Source organism: Trichosurus vulpecula, chromosome 7 (assembly GCF_011100635.1).
Source record: "Trichosurus vulpecula isolate mTriVul1 chromosome 7, mTriVul1.pri, whole genome shotgun sequence".
NCBI lineage: Eukaryota > Metazoa > Chordata > Mammalia > Diprotodontia > Phalangeridae > Trichosurus > Trichosurus vulpecula.
In genome coordinates, this window is record NC_050579.1 from 160,733,345 (window position 1) to 160,753,314 (window position 19,970).

General features: G+C 40.3%; 1 non-coding gene across 1 annotated transcript; it reads right to left on the reverse strand.

Annotated features, from left to right (window-relative positions):
* Positions 1-17,086: 17,086 nt before the first annotated feature.
* Positions 17,087-17,192, reverse strand: LOC118858839. The gene has a single exon (XR_005010962.1). It is a non-coding gene; the product is annotated as a U6 spliceosomal RNA (small nuclear RNA).
* Between the last annotated feature and the right edge of the window lie 2,778 nt (positions 17,193-19,970).

Below are 19,970 nucleotides of genomic sequence, written 5' to 3' on the forward strand. Positions count from 1 at the left end.
TTTAGAAGGGACATTCTGAAAGGGGAAACCGTGATTTTAAAATGTATTTAAATATAAAATATCAATTCTCTTTTATTGCCTGACAGCAGAAAACTCAATGATTCCAGCTGAGCAGCAGAGACAGGAAATCTCCAAGTTGAACTTTGAAAAATCTACGCTTTGCAATGCTAAAAACAAACTATTTCCCTTAAGCATTCTGATTAAAGATCCAATGTCTCCCTTTTTCATTTGTATGACCTTTGGCTTTAATTAAGCTCATGTACCACACCAAGTTGAATCATGGTATGGAATTCATTTCAAGGTTTCAAATTGATCACCTGCTGTCTAAATCTAACAAATACAGAAATGTAATATTTTAGCCAATTGGTTCTGAAATGGCTACTGTTCCACCTGTGAAAGCTCACCACTGTTGACTAGCTCACATTTCTATAATTCTAATTTCTATAATAATAGTTTACCAAGTGCTTTCTTCACAAAAATCTTGATATTAGAAGCAGTATGGTCACTTGAGTGACTATCTGACAAACCACAGTGGAGTCAGGCCACTGACTTAGGTTCCTAGAAATAATAATAATGGCTTACTATGTGCCAGACACTTCACAATTATTATCTCATGAGATCCTTATAACAACCCTGGGAGGTAGGTACTAGTATTATCCCTGTTTTACAAGGGAGGGAACTGAGGCAAACAGAGGTTAAGTGACGTGCCCAGGGTCACACAGCTAGTTAGCGTCTGAGGCAGGATTTGAATTCAGGTCTTCCAGACTCTAGTCCCAGTGCTCCATCCACTGTACCACCTAGCTGTTCTTGAACATATTTAAACCTAGGTTACCTATTATTAAAAAGATGGCTGGCAAACATCTAGAAAAGTCATCTATGATCATCTTGAAGAACTAACACAGTTTTATCATGCTAGGCAGCTAGTTGGCACAGTGGATAGAGAACCTGGAGTCAGAAGACCTGAGTTCAAATGTGGCCTCAGACACTTACTAGCTGTGTGATCCTGGGCAAGTCATGTGACCCTGTTTGCCTCAGTTTCTTCATCTGTAAAATAGGGATAATAACAGCACCTACCTCCCAGGGTTGTTATGAGGTCAAATGAGATACTGTTTGTAATGCGCTTAGCACAGATTTGTTCTGTGAAGTCTGGATTCAGTCAAAGGGCTGCACTTGAGGACACAGAGGACCACGTGTGACCTCCAAGCTGCAAGCTCCCTACCCCTGCACCTAGGCTCGAGACCTTGGCTGCTGCTTCTGTTGAATATCTTTGCTTGAGTGTAGGCGATTAAGCATTGGTCCTGAGATGGGTCCAGTCTTGGAAGCTGCCTTTTTGAGTTTGAGAAGTCTGGATCCTGGGCCCTCAGATGATTCATTCCTTATCATGATTCTGGAATGAGAAAAAGAACATCAGTTAGAGGATGAGTTCAACCTTTGGCCTGGCTTGCCAGAAGACATTGACCTGAAAGAAATGGTTCTGTTCAATCGTTTCAGTCATGTCCAACTCTTTGTGACTCCATCTGGGATTTTCTTGGCAAAGATACTGGAGTGGTTTGCTATCCCCTTCTCCAACTCATTTTACAGATGAGGACACTGAGGCAAACAGGGTGAAGTGACTTGTCCACAGCTAGTAAGTGCCCAAGGTCAGATTTGAGCTCAGGAAGATGAGTTTTGCCCAGCATTCTCTATCGACTGAGCCACCTAGCTTCCCTAGACAGTGCATTTTGTTGTTGTTGAGTTGTGTCAGTTGTGTCTAACTCTTCACGACCCCATCTGGGTTTTTTTGGCAAAGATGCTGGAGTGGTTTGCCATTCCTTCTCCAGCTCATTTTACAGATGAGGAAACTGAGGCAAACAGGGTTAAGCAACTTGTCCAGGGTCACACAGCTAGTAAGTGCCTGAGGCTGGACTTGAACTCGGGAAAGTGAATCTTCCTGATTCAGGCTCAGCATTCCATCTACTTTGACACTTAGCTGAGCTAGACAGTACATAGCAGAGGTGAAATGTAAAATACCAAAGCAGTCTGATAGACAGCTTCATGTTTAGATGTTTAAGTCTCAATCTTCCAGGAGAGCATAATAGTAATTATAGGTACTTACTTCTGTTTCTTTAAACATTTTTTTCTGTCAATGCACACTTATGAGACTTTTGCATTTAGCTTTTTGTTTGTGTAAAGGAAATAAGTAGCTACCTAATCTCAATTGTGCCTTGAGTACTTGTCTATCCACCTTTGGGTAGACCCTAAACATCAGCCAAAGTCTTAGCCTTGAGTAATTTTCTGGGAAGCTTCAAGATGAGTTTATAAAGAGCCAAAGAGTCAATAAGAAAGACCTAACTCTCTTTAAAAGTCAAGATGCTTTAGCACTGAACACAGTTTATGTGGGTCCAGAACTGAGAAGGGTCCCTTTATGGAGAGAGAAATGGCACAAAGTTCTAGACCCTGGGCCCAAAAGCAGTTTATTATTGTTAAATTAGTCTTGTTCAAAAGATGGAAGGATAATACAATTAAATGGATTTACCTCTGATTGAATGACTACATTCAAAGAGGAGTCATTTATCTTTTGCCACCATCTTGAAAAGGTTACCAGGAGAACATGTCAGGGATCTATGTTTCTGTGCTGTTAATATTTTTATTAATGACTTAGATAAAGAAATGGAGAAAAAATTTATCAAATTTACAAATGGCACAAAGCTAGGAGGGATAGCTAACACCCTAGAATCAGGATTCAAAAAGATTGTGACAGACTAGAGCATTGGGCCAAACCAAGTAAGATGAAATATATAGCAATAAATATAAATTCCTCCTGTTTCATGCCTCACTTCATATTAATAATGAGAGGACCAGGCTTGTTCAACAAGATTATCTCTGTTGTTATATCCTTGAATGAGTTTTGTATAATTTTGACTTATGCTTGGTAGAAATTTTTTGGAAGAAAGCCTTTAAGACACCTTTACTCTAGTGAATTGAATATTTATTTATAGTTAACAAATATAATTACAGTGCAATCTTGCATTCACTCCATTTTTTAGTCGATCATGTGATGATGAAGATATGTCGGATGTGGAATATTGATTTAAAAAGCTTGCATGTTCCCTTTTGATGTATTCATCAAATCTGCCCTCCATGTACGTGGAAATTATTCTCATAAAATGTTATACTGATGGAAGGTAGCCAGTGGGTTGGTAGTTACTGATATTTGCTGAGCCACTTTTTTTGGATAATAATGAGATGTACCAACCAGCAGGTTATTGCAGTTGTCCAGGTGGGAGATATTGACAGCCTGCACCAGAGAGTTGGTAATGTTAAAAAAGAGGAGTGGGCACACATGAAAGATATTAGAAAGGTATAATTGACAGGACTCGACAACATATTAGGTATGGGGAGTGAGGAAATGTGAAAAGTCAAGGATGACACCTAGGTTGTGAACTTGTTTAACTGGAAGGATGGTGGTGCCCTCCCATAGTAATAGAAAAGCTAGAAGACGGAAGACATTGGGGAGAAAGAACATGAGTTCAATTTCAGACATGTTGAATTTGAGATGTCCAGTAGGCAGTTAGAGATATAAATCTAGAGTTTGAGGAAAAAGTTTAGGATAGATAAGTAGATCTGAGAATGATAAGTATAGACATGATTCCTTTTCAGATAAAACCCTAGGTATGAGCCATATGCAGGCTTTATTTAAGACAATTCCCCTGAGACTCTTGGAATAGGGCATAATGAGCCACATAGGATGAGATAAAGCCTTTTCTCTTTGGGGTCAGGTTCCCCCAGGACTAGATCCAGTCTGCTTGAGCCCAGAGTTGGAGGCCCTTTTCTATATAGTTTCCTTGGAGTTTGGGGTATACTCAAATAAAGAAAGGGAAGAAGGCAAGGGGATCCAGGACTGTAGGAGATAATCTTCAACCACAGTGTAACTTGGCCTAGAACCAGCCCTACAAATTTGGTGATGTGGAAGGATATCCAGGTAGAGACTATCTACAATTTGAGATTGTCTCAGAAACTGTTCTCTGCTCCCAGAGAGGTGAATAATGGGCCAAATACCTCTGGGCTCAGGGTATTCTGCTACTATATAATAAAAGTTGAGAGACAGTTGTACTTCTCTTTGTAACTTTTTTTCTTATATTATCTTTCCCAGAGGATGCATCCAACCCCAACCCCAAACTGAGTGGGAAGTAATCAACATAGGACAGTCAGTTAACCTCTCTGAGGCTCAGGAGGAGGAAGAGGAAGGAGTTATACCAGATGATCTTTTAGAGACCTTTCCACTTCTAAGTAATGGTAGGTTCAAAACCTGAAAAGCTTTGTTCGTGCATGTATCCAATAAAGTCACCAATATGGCTGGTCATAGGGAAGACAATGACCTTGCATCCTAGTTAGTTCTGTTCTAGTGCTTTTCTCCTCCATGGTGATGTACATGGCAGAGAAAAAAAAAGTTTTAGAATTGAGAAACCGAGACACTCTGAACCCCAGAGCCCTTGGAAGTTTGCTGGTGACTAGGTGTAATTTATCTATTGAAGATGAGTCGGGTAACTTCATAGGCTTTCTAGCCCTAAGTTAGAGAGAGGTCTCTGATAGAGACACAAGCTGCAATAACCACGAAATATACCTAAGAATTCTAGCTGGCTGAGGTTGCTCTATGTTTTAATGAGTAACGGTGGAGACAAGTACTCTCCTAGAGAGGAAAGCCTCTTCTAGGTAAGTCTCTGAGAAAGAAACAAACTATGTGAAGGACAAAACAAAAACTGGAAAGCTGTTTGTTTCCCTCCTTATCCCTGACCCGGTGTGTTAGAGTTTCAGACTTTCTAAAAGAGCTAGAGTTGGGAAAGGCTTGGAGCTTTAATCTTTAAAAGCATGGTAATGACCACTCATCCTCCTTAAGAAATAATACCTTAATTGAAGAACTCTCAATGAAGAGAGAAGCTAGGAACTGAGAGGAGCTCACACAATGTTGTGCCTAATGGAACTGGGTCTGGAAGCAACAAGGAGGGACTACAAGACCAGTAAGAACAATGTTGAGCAGCAGCCACATGAGACTAGCCAGAAATAATGTGTCAGATACTACGCACTCAGCAGAGACATGTCACTGTGGACCAAAAGAGGTCCAACGAGTACAGCATCACTGGCCTTGCCACATTAGGGTTGATTAATCGGAGCAAAGGGTATATAGAGTTTAGTGATCTTCTAACATAATTCCAAATTGTTTTCCAGAATGATTGGACCAGTTTCACAGCTCTCAAAACAAATAGTACCTTAGCACCCCTCTTGTCCCATGACCTCTACAATCTTTGCTATTTTGGTCATTTGTCATATTTAACAATCAGGCAGGTGGGACCTTAGAGTTGTCTTTAATATTTTCTTTTTTAGACAAAGAACTTAATATAGTATTTTCACTTAAAAGAACCATATTTTCTTAATATTGGTGTTAGAAAATCTCTCATATGGTTGTTGCTAGTCTGTATTTCTTCTTTTGAAAACTGTTTGTTCTTTGTATTTCCAGTGTTTAGCACAGTTGCTGGCAAATAGTGAGTGCTTAATAAATAATTGTTGACTAATTGTCTGACTGGTCATGTTCTCTGTCACTTACTACCTTTGTGACTCTGGGCTTTGGTTTCTACATCTTTAAATGAAGGTTCCTTCTAGTGCTAGATCTGGGATCCTGGGATCCTGATAGCCTTTGACCCCTTATATATTGGGAAATGGCTTTCATTCTCACGTATAAAAGGAAAGGAGACTGATTTTCCTTTGCTGTAAATTCTTTGCCAGCCATTCTCCTCAGACACACTGAACTGGGACAGAAGACATACAAGGAAAAGGGTAATTGATGTGTGACTGGCATGATAATCCACAAGACCTTTTGAACTCAGAATATTGAATTTAACCTCCTAGCACCCTCAGCACTTATTGTTTGCCATGTTCGATTCTATTCGACATGGAACTTTTATTTTGTACAGTCACGCTCTATTTTCTCAGAGATATGGGTGTGTAAACTTTGTGTATCTCATATAACTCTAAGGATCCTTATCCCAGCTCCCATTCATGAAATCCAGTCTCAAGTCCTGGAGCAAATCTATGTCTCCCTCTTAAGGTTCTAGGCGTACTTCTTCTTCTTTTTTTTTTTTTAATTTTTAATTTATTTATTTATTTTTAGTTTACCACACACGGTTCTACATAGTTTTGAGTTCCAGATTTTCTCCCCTCCCTCCCCCCTCCCTCCCCAAGACGGCATGGAATCTCATATAACTGTCATGTATAACTTCGCATTGAATTAATTTATGCACTAGTCAAGTTGTGGAGAAGAATTTTGACCAATGGAATGAATCATGAGAAAGAAGAAACAGAACCAAAAAAAAAAAAAACCCAAAAACAAAAACAAAAGAGAAGCAAAAAAAGGCGAGCATGTGGTGCGCCTCAATCTGTATTCAAACTTCACAGTTCTTTCTCTGGACGAAGATAGCATTCTCCATCGTGAGTCCCCTGGAGTTGTCCTTGCCCCTTAGGTTGCTGAGAAGAGCGCAGTATGTCAGGGTTGGTCCTCACGGAATCCATATATCTGTGGCTGTGCACAACGTTCTCCTGGCTCTGCTCCGCTCACTCAGCATTATGTCGTGTAGGTTTTTCCAGGTTGTTACGAAGTCTGCATCATCCCCATTTCTTATGGCACAATAGTATTCCATCACCTTCATATACCACAGTTTGTTCAGCCATTCCCCAATTGATGGGCACCCCTTTGATTTCCAATTCTCGGCTACCACAAAAAGAGCTGCTATAAATATTTTTGTACATATGGGTCCTTTTCCCGCTTGCGTGATTTCTTTGGGATACAACCCTAGAAGTGGTATTGCTGGGTCAAAGTGTATGAACATATCTATAGCCCTTTGGGCATAGTTCCAAACTGCTCTCCAAAAATGGCTGGATCAGCTCACAACTCCACCAGCAATGCAACAATGTTCCAATTTCCCCACATCCTTTCCAGCATTTATCATTTTCCTGTTTTGTTATTTTAGCCAATCTGACAGGAGAGATGTGGTATCTAAGAGTTGTTTTGATTTGCATTTCTCTAATCAGTAGTGATCCAGAGCATTTTTTCATATGCCTATAGATAGCTTTAATTTCTTCCTCTGAAAACTGCCTGTTCATATCCTTTGACCATTTCTCAATTGGGGAATGGCTTGTATTCCTATATATTTGGCTCAGTTGCCTGTATATTTTAGAAATGAGGCCTTTATCAGAGATACTAGTTGCAAAGATTTTCTCCCAATTTTCTGCTTCCCTCCTAATTCTTGTTGCATTGGCTTTTTTTGTACAAAAACATTTCAATTTGACATAATCAAAATTATCCATTTTGCATTTTGTAATGCTCTCTATCTCTTGTTGGGTCATGAATTCTTTACTTTTCCATAAATCTGATAAGTAAACTATTCCTTGCTTTCCCAAATTACTTATAGTATCAGCTTTTACTCCTAAATCATGAACCCATTTTGACTTTATTTTGGTATATGGTGTAAGATATTGGTCTATGCCCAGTTTCTGCCCTACCATTTTCCAATTTTCCTAACAGTTTTTGTGAAATAGTGAATTATTAGCCCAGAAGCTGTCCTCTTTGGGTTTATCAAAGAGTAGATTGCTAAACTTGTTGATTTCTCCTACTTGTGTACCTATCCTATTCCACTGATCCACACCCCTGTTTCTTAACCAGTATCAGGCAGTTTTGATGACTGCTGCTGTGTAGTACAGTTTAATATCTGGTGTGGCTAAGCCACCTTCTCTAGCATGTCTTTTCATTAATACCCTAGATACTCTAGACCTCTTGTTTTTCCAAATGAATTTTGTTATTATTTTGTCCAGCTCAGTAAAAAAAATTTTTGGTAGTTCAATTGGTATGGCACTGAATAGATAGATTAATTTAGGTAAAATTGTCGTTTTTATTATATTAGCTCGGCCTAACCATGAGCAACTGATATTTTTCCATTTATTTAGATTCTAGGCGTACTTCTTAGGAGTCAGGGGTGACTTTCTAATGCCATGGACTTGAAACCCAATAGTATGTTTTCCCCAAAGATTATCAGTTGAGAATCATGTTAATTGGAGAGCCTTAAGAAGCTTTTTAAAAGGGGCATTAAAAGAACAAGTATAAAACATCCCCCTACCCTGTCTCCACCCCCAAAGTCTGAGACTTTCCCACAAGTACCAACAGACTAAGAAAAGTAGGCTCAAGTTTAGAGAGTACCAGTGACAAAGGGGAGAATTCACAGCTCATCATTGCTCAGTCTTTTTCTCCCATTCATGAGATGCTCAAGGAATTTGCCTTAGGCTGGGCTCCTTAGGGAGCTGTGAACCAACAACCAGTCTCTCACTGGCTCCCCATGCAAACACTGCTGTCATCATGGGATGCCATAAGACACAGATGGAAAGATGAGATGCCCAACATCTTCTATGCCCTTCAAAGTCTGAAAAGTCCTTTCTGGACTGAGGGGATTGGACAGGGGAAGGAGACCTAGGCCAAGGCCAGAATTGAGTTGTCTCCTTCCCCCTGCACCTCTAGGTAGTTCTTTCCTCCTCTGGAATTTTGCTAGGCTTTGAGTCAGAAGACCTGAGTTCAAATATAGTCTCAGACACTTACTAGCTGGGCAAGTGACCCTGGGCAAGTCCCTTAATCTGTTTGCTTCAGTTTCCTGATCTGTAAAATGAGGATAATGGTACCTTCTTCCCAAAGTTGCTTGTGAGGATTAAAATAATAGTTGCAGAAGAGCTTAGCAGAGTTCCCCACACATAGTAAATGCTAGAGAAATGTTAGCTATTGTTATTATTAAATCTAATTGTATTTTCTCAGTCCTCATCTTTGACCTGTCTGTAGGATTTGATGCTGTTGATCACTCTCTTCTCCTGATCTTCTCTCTCTCCTTTCTAGGTTTTTGTGACAGTGGTCTCCCCTGATTCTCCTCCTATCTGTTCTTCCTCAGACTCCTTTGCTGAATCTTTATCCAGGACCTGACCACTAACTTCTTTCCCAAATCATTAGAATCCATTATGGCACAGGGAAGACACAGCCATAGCAATCTTCATGGTCCTCACCTGTCTCCTGACCACAGGGCCCAATTTTTCTTTCACGTGCCCACTTGTGCTGCCCAGATAACCTGAGTTTTTCTATTAGGTGCAACAGTGCCATCCTCCCCTGCACCGGAAGGTGTTTTCTGACTCTACTTCTCTTTATGACTTAATCTTCTAGCATACCTTCCTGGTGAAGCCTCCAGGAGGGCTGGGATTACAACTATGTAAGGTAGGCAGCCACATGGGGAGAGTTAGTTGTTTTACCTCTTTAAACTTCAGATTTCTGATCAGATGAAGGGATTGGACAAGACGCTGTCTGGGATTCCTTCTATCTCTCATGCTATGGTCCTATGACTTAAGATAGAACACTTCCTCTAATGGGTTGGTTCCTCCCAGAAGCTCCATTTTAAGGAAATGTTGAAACCAGCTGTGTCTTCATTCCACTCTGAGCTCTAGCTCTGACTCTCCAGACTGTCTCTGCCATGCCCTGTGCCTGGGTACTTTCTCCCTATACTCCTTTCCTCCCCTCTGCTTTTCAGTTTTCTCCTCCTATTAACACAAAAGCTCCTTGAGGGCAGGGACTGTCTTTCTTTTTGACTGTATTTGTATTCCCAGTAAATGGCACAATGTGTGGCCCAAAGTAAGCACTTAATAAATGCTTGGTGACTTAGCTTGCCTTCACACCAGGGACATTTTTTATGCACTCTTTACAAAAGTGATTTTTAGCGTCAGAAAATTCCATTTTCCTTTCCATGAAGGTATTTGTTTTGTGACGTTGAGCTACATAGTGAAAGATCAAAGTTACTTGTAGCAAACAAGGGATACAATTTTCAAATGTAAGGGAAGGGAGGGTGTCCGTGTTCAAAGCTTACTTAAGTTACACAAATGTCCTGTCTTGACTGCTCCCAAATAGTGGAAAGAACTTCAGGCATCATTGTTATTTCTAACAGGATATAGTATCATGATGTAATGGACCTGGAGACCTGTGATCACAGTATCATTGATTCAGGGCTGGGAAGGACCTTAGAGACCATGTCGTCCAACTTTCTCATTTTATAGTTGAGGAAACTAAGGCCCAGTGAGGTTCAGTGACTTGCCCGATATCACAGAGGTTGTTAGTGTTTGAAGTGGGATTTGAACACAGGTCTTCTGACTCAGTATCAGTGCTTTTTCCAATGTCCTATAGGCCTCTGCCATTGTATCACAAGCCCTCAAGGGGCTCAGACGCTTACTAGTTATGTGACTGTGGGCAAGTCACTTATGCTCCTAAAGCCTCAGTTTTCTCATCTGCAAAACAGGGAGAACAAAACTTGTACTGCCTCCTCATAGAACTATGAGAAAGGTATTTTGCAAACCCAATTGTATAAACGTGAGTTGTTATTATTAAAAGAGAACATGTTGCAAATCCTATTTGCCGCTTCATTACCAGAGGCAGACTTAATATAGAAAGGCTTTCTCGGTCCCCACTTTGTCCTTAATAAGCCCCCATCTCTACTGCTGGTGTTGTTCCACCTCAGTGGTGCCTCATCATTCTTCACTGTACTCTTTGACCTAGTATTGAAGAGGATGGAACTTTCATCAGGATTCCTGAGCCCCCTGTGTGTTCAGGCAACCAAGCTTCATTATTTTGGAAATTCTTTATTTTTTTTTGTTTTCTTGCTTTTTTTCTTTGGTTTGTTTTTGGGGTGGGGAAGAGGAGAGAAGGCAGGGTAATTGGGATTAAGTGACTTGCCCAAGGTCACATAGCTAGTAAGTGTCTCAAGTGTCTGATGCCAGATTTGAACTCAGGTCCTCCTGACTCCAGGGTCGGTGGTCTACTTACTGGGCCACCTAGCTGCCCCTATTTTTTTTTTAACACATCTAATTTCAATATAAAAGGCACATAAGGCTCAGAAGATTAATTAAAAGAGCTCTTACTGCATCTTGCCACATGGATATTTTGTCTTCTACCCACTTCATTTGGTGGCTGGGTGGTGTAGTAGATAAAGCCTGCGACTCGGAATCAAGAAGCACTCTATTCAAATCCTACCTTAGACACACACTAGTCATGTGACCCTGGGCAAGTCACTTCTCTCAGCCTGTTTCTTCCTTCATCTGTAAAACGGGAATAATGACCGCATTTAGCTCACAGATTCTTATGAGGATTACATGAGATAATAGATAAAAAGTGCCTTGCAGATCTTATATTAGCTCTTTTAATTATTATCGCTGCCATTCCCCATAGGTCTGTTATCTAGGGAGGGCAAAAGATGAGTTTCTTAGACCCAATTCTCTCTCGAGTAAACTTATCTGCATTCTTAACCTCCTCACCCCTACCCGGGCTGCCAAAAGCATGAAGACAGTAAACAGCTTTTATCAGAAAAAGTGACATTTGGAAAGCATAAAACCAATTAAGAACCTATGAAATGACACAGAGACAACGCCAAAGGAAGCGGAAAGGAAAAAAATACGCATATTGGAAGAGGACTTTTAAGATGTAACCTTTTGGAAGACGGTACTGATTGTAAACAGGCAACTTCTAAGTTTTTCCATTCAGCTACTGCTTTTAATTTTTTCATTGTAACTTTTGTTGTTTTGTTTTACCAAGAGCATTTACCCAAGGAGAAACTTTAATATTTTTTCAGGGTCTTTTTTTTTAACGTGTTTATATATTTACCTCGTTTGCTGGTTATATTTCACTAAATAGTTTGTTGAATGGAAAACATCTCTCCCATGCCCACTTTCTGCCAGTTTCTAGGATTGTGTAAATGACTATCCTCAAAGGGAAAGGCATAGAGAACAGCCTTGCTTAAAAAAAAATGTTATGCTCATTTTAAACAGGTGAAGGGATGGTAGGAAGAATCTTCAAGTGGAAATGCATGAATATGGATGTTAGAGCTCAGTGATCTTGAGTCTTAGCTCTGACACTGACTAGATCCCTTGAGACTCTCACTGAATAGTCTCTCTCAAATCAAAAAGGGGTAAAATAGGGTTTATAGAAGTGTGTGGGTGATGGGAGAACTAATTGAATAACTCCCCTCTTCTTAAATATTCGAAGGTTTGTTTGGTTTGGGCTGCTTCTAAAAGCCAAGGTGAAAAGTAAAATTCGTTTTTATCTTAATCTGGGAAAAGGAATTGGTGTGGCATGGTCTGAGTTTCTTCCCTGTGCTCTTCCTATAATATCTCCAGTCCTTTGTTTTACTGAGGCTCCTTTGTAAGCAAAGGAATCCCAGGCTATTAGCGACAGAGCTCATAGAGCCGGGGAAGTGTTTTCTCATATGCCTTCATTTTCAAGATACCGATCAGGTGCCTCTGACCTGGCACCAGCTGTATGTACGTAGTGTCTCTGCCTCAGCAGGGGCAGAATGGTTCTGTGCATAAGGACTCTTGCCTTGGAGTCTGCAAGATTTGGGCTCAAATGCTGCTCTGGACACACTTGCTGTGTGACCCTAGGTAAGTCACTTGGTCTCTTCTCCCCCCACCCCTTTGTAAAAATAAAGGGTTTGAACTCATTGGCATTCAAGGTCCCTTCCAGCAGCCAAATCTATGATCCCATAATCCCTAATTATAGGTTATAATTATTTCCCCACAGAAACGATCTGGAGTATTTGGTTTAAAAAACAAAGAGCTTGTGCCAAAATCCCTGAAATTGAGTTCCCAAGTGGCACAACCTCAGTTTCCCTTTTTAAACGGAGGGCAGGCAAGAAGGCATGTATATCTTCAGTGTGATGTGATTTCATCCCGCACATTTGCTTCTCCAGCACCGGGCAGCATGGAAATGTGACATTTCTTTAATGAATTTGCACATGAAAGCTGGCACCGGAGCTTTAATGAACTGTCTTTAGTGTCTCAAGTGAGAGTCATGAGAAGGGATGAATTTGACACACCTCTGTGAGAGAAGCTGGATGGGGGAGGGAGCGGGGTTACCATAGTAACAGGGGCTGCTAGCCTTTGCTATTTCTTGGCCCTAGACACTGATTTCTCCCAGGAAGTTGTTTTCATAGGACTTCCAAACGAGTTCCTGGGCTTCTGCCAGCCGTTATTTGAAAAACAGTATTGATTTCTGGTTTTAGAAATTATTTGCTACAAAATGATAGTCATTTTCCGCAGTTATGAGGAGTGGTATCAGTTGACATCACAAAGACGGGCAGAGTTTAACTTGGAAATGATGCGGCCCTTTTAATGTCAAGTATTACTTTAAAAAATGTACTTTTAAATTCTCATTGTCTGCAACGACCACTTAGGATACGGAGGCCCACATTTCCTTTTCAGACTTGCTAAATACTCTCCCCTCCTACCCACCCCCAAATAATGGGCAAATGACATATATTTAAGGGAATATTTAAATTCGTATTCTGCACAATAGAGTGCTTATGTAGTTGAGAGCACTTTTCTTAGGTTTTGAGAACCACTATGGTTTTTAATGAAAAAGAATACATTAAGCAAGTTTTTAAAAGACAAAATTTAGTCACCTCTTTACAAAAAAATTAGCAAATTCTGACAGCATTTTTTAAAAAGGAAAAGAATATATCATGTTTATAAATATGTGAAGTTGGGGGGAAAAGGGAAGAAAAAAGCACTAACATTTCTCCACAGGATTCAGCATTTATTTAAAAAATAAAATAAAGTGCCAAAACGGTCTACAGAACCTAGTTTTAAACTACATTTCATATTAAAATTTTATTAGCATGAGAATACACACAGCTTACCACAAAGAAGTGTGCCAAATTCCTCCTTCTTTTGGCTCAGAAACTCAGGTTTGTTGGTTTTGTTTTTTTTAACTTTATTTGATAAGTTGGCTTTTCATCTGCCTAGGGCAAATGGTGTCAGTTTGCAAAAGTATAGAGTGGAAAAGTTAAAATGACAAAAGGCTCACTGTTTCTAAACTTTGCTTACCATCCTATTACAGTTTAAAATTAAACTTTGTGAAGCAGTTCACAATTTGACCCCATCTCCCTTGCCTAATCTTACAATATTACTGTGAGAAGAGCAGTTTATAAGGCAGAATGTGTTTTATAAAATGAACAAGCCTATGAAGACTTCAGAGAAGCATGGGAAGAAATTATTTGGAGCAGTGAAATAAGCAGAGCCAGGAAAACAATATACACAATGACTACCACAATACAAATGGAAAGAACAGTAAAAAAACAAACTTAGATTGTGTCATGTTGACCGAAGACATCCCTGAAGATAAAATTTTAGAGAGGTCAAGAAGGATGAGCATTGAGAAAAGGCCATTAAATTTGGCAATTGTCATTACCATCTATGGAGAGAGCCATTTGGGTTTTGTACAAACTATACTGCTTGGTTTCACCATCATTGGTGCTTCTCCCTCATAGGACAAACTTATTATCTCTGGAAAACTCATCATCATGGCGATCGCTTCAGCTTTGGTACCAATACCTCATCAGTATCTTTATTTGCCTCTGTCCTTCTAATTGGAGGGCTGAAGGGTGGAACAAAACAAAACAATGCTCCCAAAGCTTCTCTTTAAAGAGGTTTAGCCAACTCTTCATTTCCCACCAGGTTCCCTTGTTGGTTTTGATCTCACTATCATCATGCCTTCATACTAGGTATCCTTCCTTCCCCTCTGCCAACTTTCCCTTTGTGGTATTGTCTTCTCCTGTTAGACTGTAAGCTCCTTGAGGGCAGGGGCTCTTTCTTATTCATTTTCCCCAATGCTTAGCACAGTTCCTGGGACATAATAAGTGCTTAATAAATGTTTACTATATAATTGTATTGTATTGAAAGGTTAGGTTGGAATCCAGAGTGCAGAGTTAAGAAAGTGAAAGAAAGGAAGTGGAGGCATCTATTGTAGATGGCCTTCTCAAGGAATTTAGCTGTACAAGAGAGGAGAGATATAAGACAATAGCTAGCAGGGATGGATGAATCAAATGAGAGTTTTTTGAGAATGGGAAAATATAGGGGCAAGTTTTTAGGCAGTAGGAAAGCAACCAGAAGACAGGGAACCAATAAAGATTGGTGAAAGCAGGGATGATAGAGGGCACAATTTGTAGGAGAAGACTGGATGGAATAGGATCACTTGTACTTGTAGGGGGTTTTGTCTTGGCAAGAAGGGCCCACATCTTCATGTGAGATGGGAAGATGATAGTGGCAGAAGGAATCTGAGTGATGCTAGGTAAGGAACAAAGGGGGAAGAGGGAGCTTTCTATGAATGGCTTCATTTTTTTTTCAGTAAGAGACAAGGTTCTTAGCTGAGCTAGTGTGAGGAGGGGGAACCATGAGAAATTTGAGGAAGTATTAAAAAAAAGAAAGCCACTGTGGTGAATGGGATAGTCAGTTAATTAGGGAATTATAAAAGGATTGTCTTGTGTTAGTGAGGGTCCAGTTGCGATTATGTAACAAACTTGTAGTGGATCCAATCAAAACAGCTTTATGATTTTTTTCCAGCTTTGTGTGAGTAGGAGCAAAAGCAGCAGATGGTGGACATGACTCAAGGCTGGGGTTTGGAGGAAGAAGACCTTCAAAAGCATAAAGGGCAAAAGACTAGACAGAAGAGAACAGAAACTGAATGCTTCAGGAACTGGAGAATGAAGAACAGGGTTTGGAGTTGCAAGGCAAAGAAAGAGGTAGACTGATAATAGGTTAATTAGATGAAGCAATTTTAGAGTTCAGGAACATGAAAGTGGTGCATTTGTGGGTAATGGTCAAGATCAAAAGTATGACCATATCTATAGTAGGATGGAGGGAGTGTCCACGGGGAATGAGAAAATTGAGGAACTGGGAGGTTAGGTTAAGGGAATATCAATATATCTGTTGAAGTCCCATAGTAGGATGGCAGGAGTTGGGGAGGAGAGAGACTGTGAACCAGGCACTGAACTCATTGAGGAAAGGAGAGTGTACTGGAGGTCTGTAGACAACAGCTACCAGAATCTTGAATTTGGGGGATGAATATGGAGTGGATGAATCTCAGAGGAGAGATTACTGAGTGAAGGTGGTAGAGGGAAGGCTAGAAATGGCAACGATGATCAAGAAGCAATGCAATTCCCCACCATTTCCAGTGAGTTGGGGTATGAGTACAGCCAGTGCTGGAAAGGGTAGCCAGGGAAGCTGTATCATTAGGAAGGAGCCAGGTTTCAGTGAGTATGAGAAGATGGAGGGAGCGAGAAGGAAAAAAGTTTAAGTTGAAATCGTTCCCTAGGATCAGGCATTCCACCGAGCACAGTGGAAGGGTTGAGTAGCTTAGAGTAGGAGGTTGTATTGGTGGTGGAGGTGGGGGATCAAGCCTAATTCTTTTTCACTGTGACAGATCTTCAAATACTTAAGCACTGCTACCTAACCTCACTCTTTTCCAGGCTAAATATTATTCCCAGTTCCTTCAACTGATTCTCATATAGACTTACATGATATGTATGATTCTCATATATCCCAAGCATCGTGAAGACTTCCCCCAGCAGAACGCGTGGATGAGAACAAGTTGCTCTAATGGCCATGGAGGTGGCTGAAGCAGGTGCCTGTGGAACGCTCGGGCCTGGTCAAACGTCAAAGACTAAATACAGTACTCCCAAGCGTGACCTGTGGGGTTTTTTTCTTTGAAAAACAGTACCTTTTTTCTTCTCTAAGCCTATGGCATAGTATCTTTTGAAGATCTCTGACAGTGGTACAGTAATCACATCCACCATTTCTTTTAGTATCCATGGATGTAGTTCATCTAGGGGCAGGTGACTCGGACTCATTCAGGGTAATTAGATACTCTCATTGGTTCAACATTTATCTTGGGCCTCAACTCCCCAGTCACCATTTTTGTTCTGTTCCTTCCAGTCCAAAGATTATTCTTCTTGGCTGAGAAAACTAAAGCAGCTTAGGAGGTGAGCAGCAATACCTTCTTCTCCAGTGTTAGTTATTATCATCCCACCCAAGGTTGAGCAGTGACCTTCTCTCTCCTTTGATACTCTTCCTCAATATAGCATTTTCACAATCTTTTGTTGTCCTTAGCTTTCTTGCCCACACAAGTAATATTATTCTTTTAAGACAGCACAATCCTTTTGGATTCATCTTATTATCTTCCCTTACAATGCCTTTGTATTCCTGTACAGCTTAAAAAAAAATGGAACACTTCACAAATGCACATGTGCCATCATTGCACAGGGCCATGCTAATCTTCCAGGCATCGTAAGTTTTAGCATATATACTGCCAAAATGAGCATTGAATGTCTTTCAAAAAAAATGTAAGTTGGTTGAATTCTACGTGCAAAATGATTCTTTTTTTCCCCTTCTTACTAGAATAGTTTCTGTCTTCAAAATTTCCTTCTTGGGAATTTTCTGTCCCTCTCGAGCTGTAGAATTTAGTCCATGAGATCCTACCTAGCCTTTCCATAAAGTCAAAAAGACTTGGATTTGGATCCCTGCTCCATCACCTATTAGCAGTGTGATCTTGTCTGTGACTCTGAATCTTAGCTTTTAGGGTAGTTGGTGGTGGTGGCTGTTTGGGGTTTATTTTTGTTTTGTTTTGTGGGAGTGTATGTGTGTGTATGCATTTTACCAGACCTGTAACTTCACTTAGGAAGTCTTGGTGAAGAGATTACCTCCGGAATTGCAATGCAAGTTGTCCCTTTCTCTGAAATATACATTTTTCGAACAAGGATTCTTAACCTTTCTTCTGTCACAGATCTCTTTGGCAGTCAGGTGAAGCCTATGGACTACTCCTCAGAATAATGGTTTTTAAATGCAAAAATTAAGTAGGATTACAAAGGGAACCAATTATATTTAAATAAAGTTATCAAAATAATTATTTTTAAAAAAAGCTCAGAGACCTCGGTTAAGAAGAACCTCTGTATGCTGTAGGAACTTCACTCTAGTATATTACTATTTCAGGCTTGATTCATTCATCAGGTACATTAAATTCCCAATTACATTAATTTTCTGCTTAGGCTCTTAAGTTTAACCTCATTGGATCCAACACTACCAGTCCATTGGAAGTAAAGATGGAGGTTTCCCATTGTTCTCAAATTCATCTTGTTATCTGCCGTCTCCAGGCATCACGAAGGCCCCTATTCCTGGAATACTCTTTTTCCATCATTTCTGTCTTCTAAAATCATACCTGCATTGAAATACGCTCTACCTATGAGGCCTGACAGAGAAGTGGTAGACTTAGGGTAGAGACTGAGACATATATTTTGTGGACATGGCCATTGTGGGAATTTGCTTTGCTTGATTATACATACGTTACAAAGTTTTATTTTTTCTTTTTTTTCCCAATTGTAGAAGGGAGCAGGGAGAAAAAATAGATTTGTGATCATTGAAAGAAAAATTAAATTAAAAAAAAAACCTACCTGTATCTCCAAACTCGGTTCTGGCACCACTTCTTCCATGAAGCAGGACAAAATTTTTCTAAAGGACATTATATTTTGCCATAACACCCACAAAACTGTCATGGGCTTGCCTAAGGGTCTTTGGATGCTTGTCTTCTAAAGATTAGTTACCAATGCTAACTCATTCATCTTTAAGAGGTCTCTCCTAGTTGGATTGACAGTACTTACTACTTTTGGGAAATGATAAAAATGAACCATTTACTATTGTTCTGAAAATGAACACATATCCAGGGCTTTTTAGTCAACAGTGAGTCCAGATTTATTAAGTGCTTGCTAGTGACAGGCACTGTAAGTATTTTATATCTACCAACTGCTACATGGTGTGGTAGATAGGGCTGGACCTGGAGTCAGGAAAACCTGAGTTCAAATCCTGCCTGCAACACTTATTAGCTACATGACCCTGAGTCGATTAACCTTTGTCTGCCTCAGTTTCCTCATACGCAAAATGGTGTTAATAATAGCACCTACCTCTCTGGGTTGTTGTGAGGATAAAAAAAGATTACACCTGTAAAGGGCTTTGCAAACCTTAAAGTGGTAATAAATGCTAGTTGTTATTATTATTGGTAAAGGCAAAAAAAAGTTCCTGCTCTCAAGACCACAACCTAATAGGGCATGAAAAATGCAAACGGCTGGGTACAAACTGGATATAAACAGGATAAGATGAGGATAATCGATGTAAAAAAAAAAACTGGCAGAAGAACTAATAAGAATTAGGTGGTGGCTTAAAAGTCTGACAGCATCAACAACTTAAGGGGAGTCTCCTTCCTCTTGTGTGCTTCTTTTCTTTGGCTTTCACAGCTCTCCACTTGTCAGGAGATTTGACATGCTTCCTATGTTCTCTTCACCTGATGGCACAGAGAATAGCAGATACTACCGGGATTTCCAAAAGAGGGCCATGGGGTCAACAAAGACTTTGTGTCCAATTCTTGTGATGAAATGATTTATGAGGACTACTTTTGTAAGACCAGCTTAGAGCATGATCTGCCCAGTCATGCTATTAGTAACCAAGCATGTCTCCCAGGAGCAGAACAACTTACTCAAACCCATGTCGACTTGGTAATCTCCATGATTATTCTGGGACCTACGCCAGCAAGGTCTGAGCCCTTCTGGAATTACTGAAATCTGCCTAATCACTGACTGGGGCGTATGGTAGCTTGTGAGAGGGAGGATTCAAGAGTGAGGGGCTGTGTTTTAGTTCTGAAGTATGCCTCCTCTCCCCTGCCCCAAATTGTTAGGGGACAGCGAATGGGCCCAGTTCCACTTGCCACTTAACACTGGGTAGCTTTGATAAAAGGATATTTACTTCAAAGAAATAGCAAGAACAAAGTACAAAAATCTCCCCTAATACCCGAGGGCATACTCTCCCCTATATACTACCTTGCTTTCTGGGGAAAATGGGCTCAACTTGGCTCAGCTCCTACACAGCGTAAGTCCCACCAATTTGGGGTCCAAAGGCAGCACTACCGTTGGACGAGTTATCTCAGCTATGGCTGGGCTGATGTCTTGGCTGGCTACTACTATACATCATTCCTCACTCCTCAGGGTATTATTGATCCTGCCCTGGCTGCAGATCTATACTCTGCAACGCCACAACGCCGAGAGAAAACAATTAAT